The sequence below is a fragment of the Aegilops tauschii genome, chromosome 3 (genome assembly GCF_002575655.3).
Source record: "Aegilops tauschii subsp. strangulata cultivar AL8/78 chromosome 3, Aet v6.0, whole genome shotgun sequence".
NCBI classification, from domain to species: domain Eukaryota; kingdom Viridiplantae; phylum Streptophyta; class Magnoliopsida; order Poales; family Poaceae; genus Aegilops; species Aegilops tauschii.
This window is the reverse complement of record NC_053037.3, coordinates 40,713,310-40,724,489: the sequence shown is the minus strand read 5'-3', so window position 1 is coordinate 40,724,489 and position 11,180 is coordinate 40,713,310.

Here is an 11,180-nt window from a genome sequence, read left to right as displayed (position 1 = left end):
AAATATGCAGAGGAATTTAGTAGGAAATATCAAATAATAATTTTAGTGATTTTCTACAGTAGAGAATGATAAGGTTTTGCATTGGTTTATACTAACCTATCTCACGAGTTCTTGTTGAGTTTTGTGTGGATGAAGTTTTTAAGAATTTGGGAAACCGTGATATGAGAGGAATTAAGGAGACACATAAGATCAATCTTGGGGATGCCCAAGGAATACCAAGTTAATATTTCAAGAAGTATCAAGCATCTAAGCTTGGGGATGGCCCGGTAGGCATCCCACCTTTCTTCTTCAACAACTATCGGTCAGTTTTGGTTGAGCCTAAGTTTTTGCTTCTTCACATGATATGTGCTATCCATGCAATGTCATTTTATTTTATTTTGCTTGTTGTTTGAATAAAATACGTTAGGTCTGAAATTTTTAAATGAGAGAGAGTCTTCACATAGCTAAATAATTATTTGACTACTCATTGATCTTCACTTATATCTTTTGGAGTAGTTTGTTAGTTGCTCTAGTACTTCACTTATATCTTTTTAGAGCACGACGGTGGTTTTATTTTGAAGAAATTGATGAACTCTCATGCTTCACTTATATTATTTTGAGAGACTTATAAACAGCATGGTAATTTGCTTAGGTTATGAATTTAGTCCTAATATGATGGGCATCCAAGAGGGATATAATAAAAACTTTCATCTAAAGTGCATTGAATCCTATGAGAAGTTTGATTCCTTATGATTGTTTTGAGATATAAAGATGGTGATATTAGAGTCATGCTAGTGAGTAATTGTGGATTGTAGAAATACTTGTGTTAAAGTTTGTGATTCCCGTAGCATGCACGTATGGTGAACCGTTATGTGATGAAGTCGAAGCATGATTTAGTTATTGATTGTCCTCCTTATGAGTGGCGGTCGGGGACGAGCGATCGTCTTTTCCTACCAATCTATCCCCCTAGGAGCATGCGCGTAGTACTTTGTTTCAACGACTAATAGATTTTTGCAATAAGTATATGAGTTCTTATGACTAATGTTGAGTCCATGGATTATACGCACTCTCACCCTTCCACCATTGCTAGCCTCTCTAGTACCGCACAACTTTCGCCGGTACCATACAACCGCCATATACCTTCCTCAAAACAGCCATCATACCTACCTATTATGGCATTTCCATAGCCATTCCGAGATATATTGCCATGCAACATTCCACCGTTCCGTTTATTATGACACGCTACATCATTGTAACATTGCTTTGCATGATCATGTAGTTGATATCGTATTTGTGGCAAAGCCACCATTCATAATTCTTTCATACATGTCACTCTTGATTCATTGCACATCCCGGTACACCGCCGGAGGTATCAAAAAGAGTCATATTTTGTTCTAAGTATCGAGTTGTAATTCCTGAGTTGTAAGTAAATAAAAGTGTGATGATCTTCCTTATTAGAGCATTGTCCCATGTGAGGAAAGGATGATGGAGACTATGATTCCCCCACAAGTCGGGATGAGACTCCGGACGAAAAATAAAAATAAAAAAAGAGGCCAAAGAAAGGAGAGGGCCCAAAAAAACAAAAAAAATATGAGAGAAAAAGAGAGAAGGGGCAATGATACAATCCTTTTACCACACTTGTGGTTCAAAGTAGCACCATGATCTTCATGATAGAGAGTCTCCTATATTGTCACTTTCATATACTAGTGGGAATTTTCATTATAGAACATGGCTTGTATATTCCAATGATGGGCTTCCTCAAAATGCCCTAGGTCTTCATGAGCAAGCAAGTTGGATGCACACCCACTTAGTTTCTTTTGTGGAGCTTTCATATATTTATAGCTCTAGTGCATCTGTTGCATGGCAATCCCTACTCCTCACATTGACATCAATTGATGGGCATCTCCATAGCCTATTGATTAGCCGCGTCAATGTGAGACTTTCTACCTTTTTGTCTTCTCTCATAACCCCCATCATCATACTTTATTCCACCTATAGTGTTATATCCATGGCTTGCGCTCATGTATTGTGTAAGGGTTGAAAAGGCTGAAGCGCGTTAAAAAGTATGAACCAATTGCTCGGCTTGTCATCGGGGTTATGCATCATGAGAACGTTTTGTGTGACAAAATTGAAGCATGGCCTAACTATATGATTTTGTAGGGATAAGCTTTCTTTGGCTATGTTATTTTGATAATACATAATTGCTTGGTTAGCACGCTTGAAGTATTATTGTTTTTATGTCAACATTAAACTTTTATCTTGAATCTTTTGGATCTAAATATTCATGCCACAATAAAAAGAATTACATTGAAAATTATGCTAAGTAGCATTCCACATCAAAAATTCTGTTTTTATCATTTACCTACTCGAGGACGAGCAGGAATTAAGCTTGGGGATGCTTGGAGATTATGGACTAAATAAAAAAAGAGGCCAAAAAAGGCCCAAAAAAGGAAAAAATGAGAGAAAAAGAGAGAAGGGACAATGGTACTATCCTTTTTCCACACTTGTGCTTCAAAGTAGCACCATGATCTTCATAATAGAGAGTCTCCTGTGTTGTCACTTTCATATACTAGTGGGAATTTTCCATTATAGAACTTGGCTTGTATATTCCAATGATGGGCTTCCTCAAATTGCCCTAGGTCTTCATGAGCAAGCAAGTTGGATGCACACCCACTTAGTTTCTTTTTGAGCTTTCATAAACTTATAGCTCTAGTGCATCCGTTGCATGGCAATCCCTACTCACTCACATTGATATCTATTGATGGGCATCTCCATAGCCCATTGATACGCCTAGTTGATGTGAGACTATCTCCTTCTTTTTGTCTTCTCCACAACCACCGTCTATTCCACCTATAGTGCTATGTCCATGGCTCACGCTCATGTATTGCGTGAAAGTTGAAAACGTTTGATAACATCAAAAGTATGAAACAATTTCTTGGCTAGTCATCGGGGTTGTGCATGATTTGAATATTTTGTGTGATGAAGATGGAGCATAGCCAGACTATATGATTTTGTAGGGATAACTTTCTTTGGCCATGTTATTATGAGAAGACATGATTGCTTTATTAGTATGCTTGAAGTATTATTGTTTTTATGTCAATATTAAACTTTTGTTTTGAATATTATGGATCTGAATATTCTTGCCACAATAAAGAAGATTACATTGATAAATATGTTAGGTAGCATCCACATCAAAAATTCTGTTTTTATCATGTACCTACTCAAGGACGAGCAGGAATTAAGCTTGGGGTTGCTTGATACATCTCCAACGTATCTATAATTTTTGATTGTTCCATGCTATTATATTATCTATCTTGGATGTTTTATATGCATTTATATGCTATTTTATATGATTTTTGGGACTAACCTATTAACCTAGAGCCCAGTGCCAGTTTCTGTTTTTTCCTTGTTTTTTAGTTTCGCAAAAAAGGAATATCAAACAGAGTCCAATTGACCTGAAACTTTACGACGATTGTTTTTGGACCAAAAGAAGCCCACGGAGTACCGGAGATGCACCAGAAGAGTCCCGATGCCACCACAAGGGTGGAGGGCGCCCCCACCCCCCAGGGCGCGCCCTCCGACCTTGTGGGCCCCTCGTGGACTCCCCTGACTTGTTCTCGACGCCAACACCTCTTATATATCCCCAAACCTCCAGAACAGAACCTAGATCGGGGGTTACGCCGCCGCAAGCCTCTGTAGCCATGAAAAAACAATCGGGAGCCGGTTCCGGCACCCTTCCGGAGGGGGAAACTCTCACCGGTGGCCATCTTCATCACCCCGGCACTCTCCATGACGGGGAGGGAGTAGTTCACCCTCAGGGCTAAGGGTATGTCCCAGTAGCTATGTGTTTGATCTCTCTCTCTCATGTTCTTGATTTGGCACAATCTTGATGTACCGTGAGCTTTGCTACTATAGTTGGATCTTATGATGTTTCTCCCCCTCTACCTTCTTGTAATGGATTGAATTTTCCCTTTGAAGTTATCTTATCGGATTGAGTCTTTAAGGATTTGAGAACACTTGATGTATGTTTTGCATGTGCTTATCTGTGGTGACAATGGGATATTCACGTGATCTACTTCATGTATGTTTTGGTGATCAACTTGCGGGTTCTGTGACCTTGTGAACTTATGCATAGGGGTTGGCACACATTTTCGTCTTGACTCTCCGGTAGAAACTTTGGGGCACTCTTTGAAGTTCTATGTGTTGGTTCGAATAGATGAATCTGAGATTGTGTGATGCATATCGTATAATCAAACCCGCGGATACTTGTGGTGACATTGGAGTATCTAGGTGACATTAGGGTTTTGGTTGATATGTGTCTTAAGGTGTTATTTTAGTACGAACTCTAGGGCTGTTTGTGACACTTATAGGAATAGCCCAATAGATCGATTAGAAAGAATAACTTTGAGGTTGTTTCGTACCCTACTATAATCTCTTCATTTATTCTCCGCTATTACTGACTTTGGAGTGACTCTTTGTTGCACGGTGAGGGGTTGTTATATGATCTAATTATGTTATCATTGTTGAGAGAACTTGCACTAGTGAAAGTATGAACCCTAGGCCTTGTTTCCAAGCATTGCAATACCGTTTTCACTCACTTTTATTACCTGCTACCTTGCTGTTTTCATATTTTCAGATTACAAAAACCTATCTCTACTATCCATATGGCACTTGTATCACCATCTCTTTGCCGAACTAGTGCACCTATACAATTTACCATTGTATTGGGTGTGTTGGGGACACAAGAGACTCTTTATTATTTGGTTGCAGGGTTGTTTGAGAGAGACCATCTTCATCCTACGCCTCCCACGGATTGATAAACCTTAGGTCATCCACTTGAGGGAAATTTGCTACTGTCCTACAAACCTCTGCACTTGGAGGCCCAACAACGTCTACAAGAAGAAGGTTGCGTAGTAGACATCAGTGATCATCGACGACATCGGCAACAAACAACTCCAGTTTCGTCTTCTCTTCTTCAATTCTTTTCAATTTTTCTTTCAAATACTCGTTTTCTTTTTCAACTAAATTTAACTACTCGACAAGAGGTCGGTTAAAATTTCCGGTTCACATACCTCCTAGATAAAAATATCTATGTCAACTTGGTGGGCATAATTGTCATAAACACGAAATGCAACAAATAGTTATAAAAGAGTGTATATACCACATCTGAATCATAAACCGGAGGAGGACCGACGGGGACGGATATCAAAACCATGCCACTATGTATAACAAACAACCATACAGGTAAGAAAATTATATATACAAGTAACTGCCTAAATCACACAAACATAATTTTTTTTAATAAAAGGATAAGAACAAGAGGCTCACCAAGGTGGTGCCGGTGACGGGACGGTGCGGGCGATCGGCGGTGGCTAGGACGGGGACGGGAAGGCACTAGTAAACCACACCTACATATGCAAACTAAGAAGTAAATTTGAGCTCAAATTGCATATAAATCAAATAAACTACCACATATAATTACTCCCAAACTAAAACCCATAAATAAATATACTTATAGAGCATTGCAAGAGCTAATCTAGCAAATGAGAGATGAAAGGACAAAGTTGCTAACCTTTCTGAAGACTTGCATGGATGGGGTGCCTTCAAATCTTGACAAATTTTGACAAAAATGGAGGTGAGCTCGAGCAAGAGGGGAAGAACAGAGAGGAGAGGAAAGGGGAAAAACAAAGGGCTTCGGCTCGGGCTGGACGAAGCACTATATATAGTGATCTCTTTAGTCCCGGTTTGTGACATGAACCGGGACTAAATGTGCTCGTGGGGGTCCAAGCCTGACACAAGCCTGCCACCACACCTTTAGTCCCGGTTTGTGACACGAACCGGGACTAGAGGCACGCCACGAACCGGGACTAATGATGCCCGCCCCTAGCCGTTCGAACCAGAACTAATGGTCACATTAGTACCCGGCCGTTATCAAATCGGGACTAATGGGGCTCACGTAAAGTCGTTTCTCTACTAGTGGAGCACCTCCGAAAGACTGAGCTGGCATATCGTCTTAAAATTTATGAAGTCACCGTAGGCACCTCGTCATCGCCGGAACGTCTCCTCCCACTGAATAATAAATTCAGAAATAAATGTGAGCATCAGGACCTGAACCCTGATGGGCTAGGGATACCATAGTCCCTCTAACCATCCAACCACAAATTGGTTTGCTCTAGTTTTTTGTTGTTGAAAGATGGTTCTTTGGTTTAAAAAAATGGCAGTCCTTGCTTTCAACATGACCACGTGACACACACCTTTTTTGGGAATTGCTTTGCAAGTCGATTGCCCGCATCCGTGACTCCTTAAAAGAAATATGTACATGACATGCATGACCTGGTTGTACATAACAATATTAGTATGTAACGTTTACATCTTTAAATCTCGACCGTTAATATCTAAACTTAATGGTTGAGATAATTTAATATATGTGGACTAATATGGTGGCTCTATTTTTCCTCCTTATTTTTCTTTGAGCATATAATAGATAGATAGATAGATAGATAGATAGATAGATAGATAGATAGATAGACTTGATAAAAAAAAGGTCCCAGGGCTTCATGGCAAGATAAACTTCATATGATTAATGGAACAGTAATTTTCACATGAACATTCATGGGAAATATATATGTAAACTTTTTTGACACACAAAAGGACAAGGCTTTTACACCGACAATGAAAAGCACTGGGACTACACAGCTCGAGAATGTAATGAAATACGCATAAAATACCACTTTTAGGAAGAGAAAAAAGAAAACGAAATGAATAGCATAGTCCAACACAAATAACAGACCACTTGAAAGAAAAAAAATATAATGGCCCACGCCATAAGTCAAAACCACATGGCTCCGCTGAAGACAATTGCAATCCGAACCAAAAAACAAAAGGAAAACGTTTGGAGCCGGGGCACCGGCGGAAACATTGGGCCGGTCTCCCTCTTCCTCGCGTCTCCTTCACGAGCGCGCCGCCCTCTTCTTCTTCTGTCCCCTCCTCCCCACCCCTTCCCCATCCCTTCCCCTCTTCCCGAGCTGCGACTGGGCCACCACGACCTTCATTGCCGGCGGCCAGGCTCCCCTCGCCGACTGCCATGGCTGCCTGCCGCCATGGCCAGATCCATCCCCTACCTCAAGCCTTCACGCGGGCGCATCCCCTCCCCCCTTCCCCCTCCCCCCCCTTCCCCCTTCCCCCGGGCTGCGACTGGGCGACCACGACCTCCATCGCCGGCGGTCAGGCGCTCCCTCACCGGCCGCCATGGCTGCCTGCCACCATGGCTGGATGCAGCCCGCGTGTACTAGTGTTGCAACCGTCACCTAGAACAGCTTCAACAGCTGTTGAAAAAAGCTTCAACCATAGACAGAAAAGCTTCAATGGAACTGCACAATAAGGGGAAGCTACAACCGCAGTTGGTTTTTGTTACTACTCGCGAAGGTTTTTGCTACATCCATCAGGCGGAGCTGCGACCTCACGACGATGACAATGACGATTTTTGTTGCAACCGTAGTTTTTTTTTTTTTTTTGCTACTACGGGTGAAGTTTTTTGCTACATCCATGTAAGGCGGAGTCGCGACCTCGCGAAAGACGGCGACAGTATATCAAGCTTCAACCGGATACCACACACAGAAAAAAGCTACAATCGTTCATACGAAAGCTTCAACTGTAGTTTGAAAAAGCTTCAACCAGCGACGGCTGGAGGTGGAAGAAGATGACAAAATACTGCAGTTTTGCTACATGCTTCAACTGGCATAGATTTTGCTACAACCGGCATATCTTTTTGCTACAGCTAGGGTCACGTTTTGCTACAATACACAGCCGGCGTCGTGGTTTTGCTACAACTAGCATCGCTTTTTGCTACAACCGGCATAATGTTTTGCTACATCCAGCACGGCCGAGTTGCGGGATCCATCCATGGCCAACGAGGCGGAGCTGCATTGATGGTGTGCGCGGGCGGCGAGGGCGGGATCCATCCATGGCGAGCGTGGGCGGCGAAGCTGCATCCACGGCAAGCGCCGGGCGGCGGAGCTGCGTCCATGGTGAGCGCAGATCTCTGATGAGCGCGGGCGGCGGAGCTACATCCATGGCGAGCGCGGATCTGGGGCAAGCGCGGACGGCCGGCGAGGATGCCCACCGGCGACGAGGAACGCCGCGGTGGTGCTTCAGGCTCGGTTGTTTCCTCGCGAGGATATGACGTGGTGTCGCCGGCGCTCGGGCGTTGCAATTTTTTTGGAAAATTGACTCAGGATGAGGACACAGCGAGGGACAGATCTGACGGTCTAATCGCTGCATCGGGCGGCCAGGGCTGGACCGGCCTAACTGTTGGGCCGGTGCGCCGGCGCCTAGCGTCGCCCAAAACAAAAACAACTACTAAACCTGTCGCGTGCATGCATACGGGAACTCATATGTTTGACCATGAATCTTGGAGCGCTCAAATCGTGTGGTAGGAAGGTTAAATATGACCTAGCTATTTCCCAACAAGATGTGTTTTAGCAATCGGATTCTTTTTTCTTGAATAATAAACATAATGTTTTTGGTTTTTTCTTTGACACAGTAATACGGGTAGGGACCGACCTTATTAAATTTTATTTGTGTGTGTGTGTGTGTGTGTGTGTGGGGGGGGGGGGGGGGGGGGGGGGATCAATATTGTCTGATCAGAGGCTTGTGCCCCTGCAATATTGTGAGATCATTTCATTCCACTTAAATTTGATAGTTAAATTTTATTTTACTCGGTTTGTTTTGACATCAATTGTTGATCAACGTAGTACATTCAGTATTTTGGCTTCCGCCCGTTTTTCTTCTTTACTTACTATAAACTTAAGTTAATGCCTTCCAAAATTGCTAAATTAAGGTTTAAAATTAGGGTAGTGATAGGCCTTGGCGCGCCCGCTGAAATTTCGGCCGGTCGGCCCCAGCCATAGGATTAGGCAACTTCCAACCGTTGATTTTCCCACGTCCTCTTCTCCCCTTCGCATCTGGCTCGTGTTGACCTGCAACTTCCATCCATGGCGGACTCCACGCTCACCGCTGCCGGCACTCGTCCTTGGCTGCACGTGCTTGCCGGCTAATGATGCCACTAGCACTCATTGCCCCGGACACCCGCGCTCGCCGCCCATCTGCTCTTGTCCTTCAACAGGTCGCCATCGTCACAAGCAGGCCTGCTACGTCGAAGCAACACGGAGACGTTGCCATCCCAAGAATCAGGTGGTCGTCGTAGCGTCACCGGCATGGTCAGGGCACCTCGGCCGCCGGTTGCAGCACCCTGATGTGCCATCGCCGCCCCTCGCCATCGACACTCATTGCACATGGATTGCGCGAGCGACGACAAAAGAACCAACATCGTTTAATGGATGTAGCAAAAAAGATCACTGGTCGTAGCAATAAAGGACGACTGTTGCAGCAATTCGTTGCCACCGACGTCGCAGGTCGCGGCTCCGCCGTGATGGATGTAGCAAAATTCCTCGCCGGTGGTAGCAAGATCTAACAACGGTTGCAACAATGATGGGCAACGCCGGGTGTAGAAAAAATCTGTGGCTGTAGCAGAACAGTGGTTGAAGCAAAATTGTCCGCTGGTGGTAGCTTTTGCGGGTGCCGGTTGTAGCAAAAAACATAGCACCGTCGTCGCCACCACAAACTTCGTTGTTGCCATTGCAGCATATACCGTCACCTGTGGTTGCTTTTCTGTTGCCGGTTGTAGCCGCACTATCGTCGCCACCACAACCTCACCATTGCCGTCTATAAACATATTCGATCTCTGGTTGTAGCATGGCCCGTCGCCGGTTTTAGGATGGGCCAGTGGGTGTAGTAGCGCGGTCGGGCAGCTGGGGGCATTGAGTGCGCCATGATGACAAGGGGTAGGTGGCGGACGGCCATGGCGTGGAGGAGGATGTGGTGAAGAAGAATAGAGACTGGAGGATGTACGGGCGGATGCCTCGTCTGGACAGCGGCGCACGAGCTCATTGTGAAGAAAAGGTGCCAGAGAAAATGGGGATAAGGGCAAGCAGCGCGGGGGAGAAGAAAAGGGATAAAGTAGGAAGACTAGTCTTCATGGGTCCACTGTGTCACGTGGTTATCTGCGAGTGGGTCGCGCGTGCTTGCGTGGATGCGACCACATGTAGGCGCGAAACATATTCCTTAAAATTAACTTTATCTTTTTCAACATGGGTTTTCATTCCATGTGGTTTTTTGCCCATAGAATAAACTTATACTGATTTATGATCTTTTGAGTTGTAACAAGGTGACAACACATCTGCAGGTAGGTGGTCAACTACTAATAGTTACAAAGTAGAAGGCATCCTGGAGTTTAATAAAACCTTTGATATTTTTGCATTGGGACATGCTAATGGAGTAAGATGACAACGTCGAGCACCTTATCATGGAGGAGGTCGCACATGTTGATACAAATTTGACCATACAGAGGAACACGATCGATGTACCAGAGGTAGGAAATAATGTCGACGAAGAGGATGCAAATCTTGCCAAGGCAAATACTGCATCAAAGGAAAATGTTATTACCGAAGCTAAACGTAGTGTTTCTCGTTCCAGCACCGCTCATGCCGAGGAAGATAACTACCGAAGGAATCCACTCCCTTCGGTCATCACCTCCAATCTCAACTATGTGCCCACCTATGTGGTTGGTTTTATGGTTTTTGTTATTTCCTTAAGCATGTCGCATTTCAGAGTATTCGTATAGACATTAGCATGATTAGTATAGTTATCATTAGAGTTACCGTCATCATTATAGCGGATGTGGACCTCGGTTAAGTTCTTCTTTGTCGATTTTGTGCCTACGATAAAGTATCATTATAGGATAATATCTATTGCTTGGAGACCTATGTTTAGTGATAAACTCACTAAAATTGTATCTTTGAACTAACACTTAATTTTTCTATCACATATTTGTTTCCTGAACCAAGCAATATTTACAGTTCAGAGCATCCTACTGCACACAGTATATAAAACTTGTTCACAAATAGGTAAAAACCGTTTGTTGCCTTTTAAATTTCTCATTCTGCTTCGTGTAACATGACTGACATTGGTGAAGAAAATAGAGAAGTACGGGGGAGCCCAGCGGATTTTTAATTAAGGAATAAGAAAAGTGTGAGACACACATGTCAGATCCCTGTGAAATTAACCGATATGGTTAAATGTCACCCATAAGAAGCAAATGTGCGCCGACCCGAACATGCCACACTGCGCTCCATAAGAGCCAG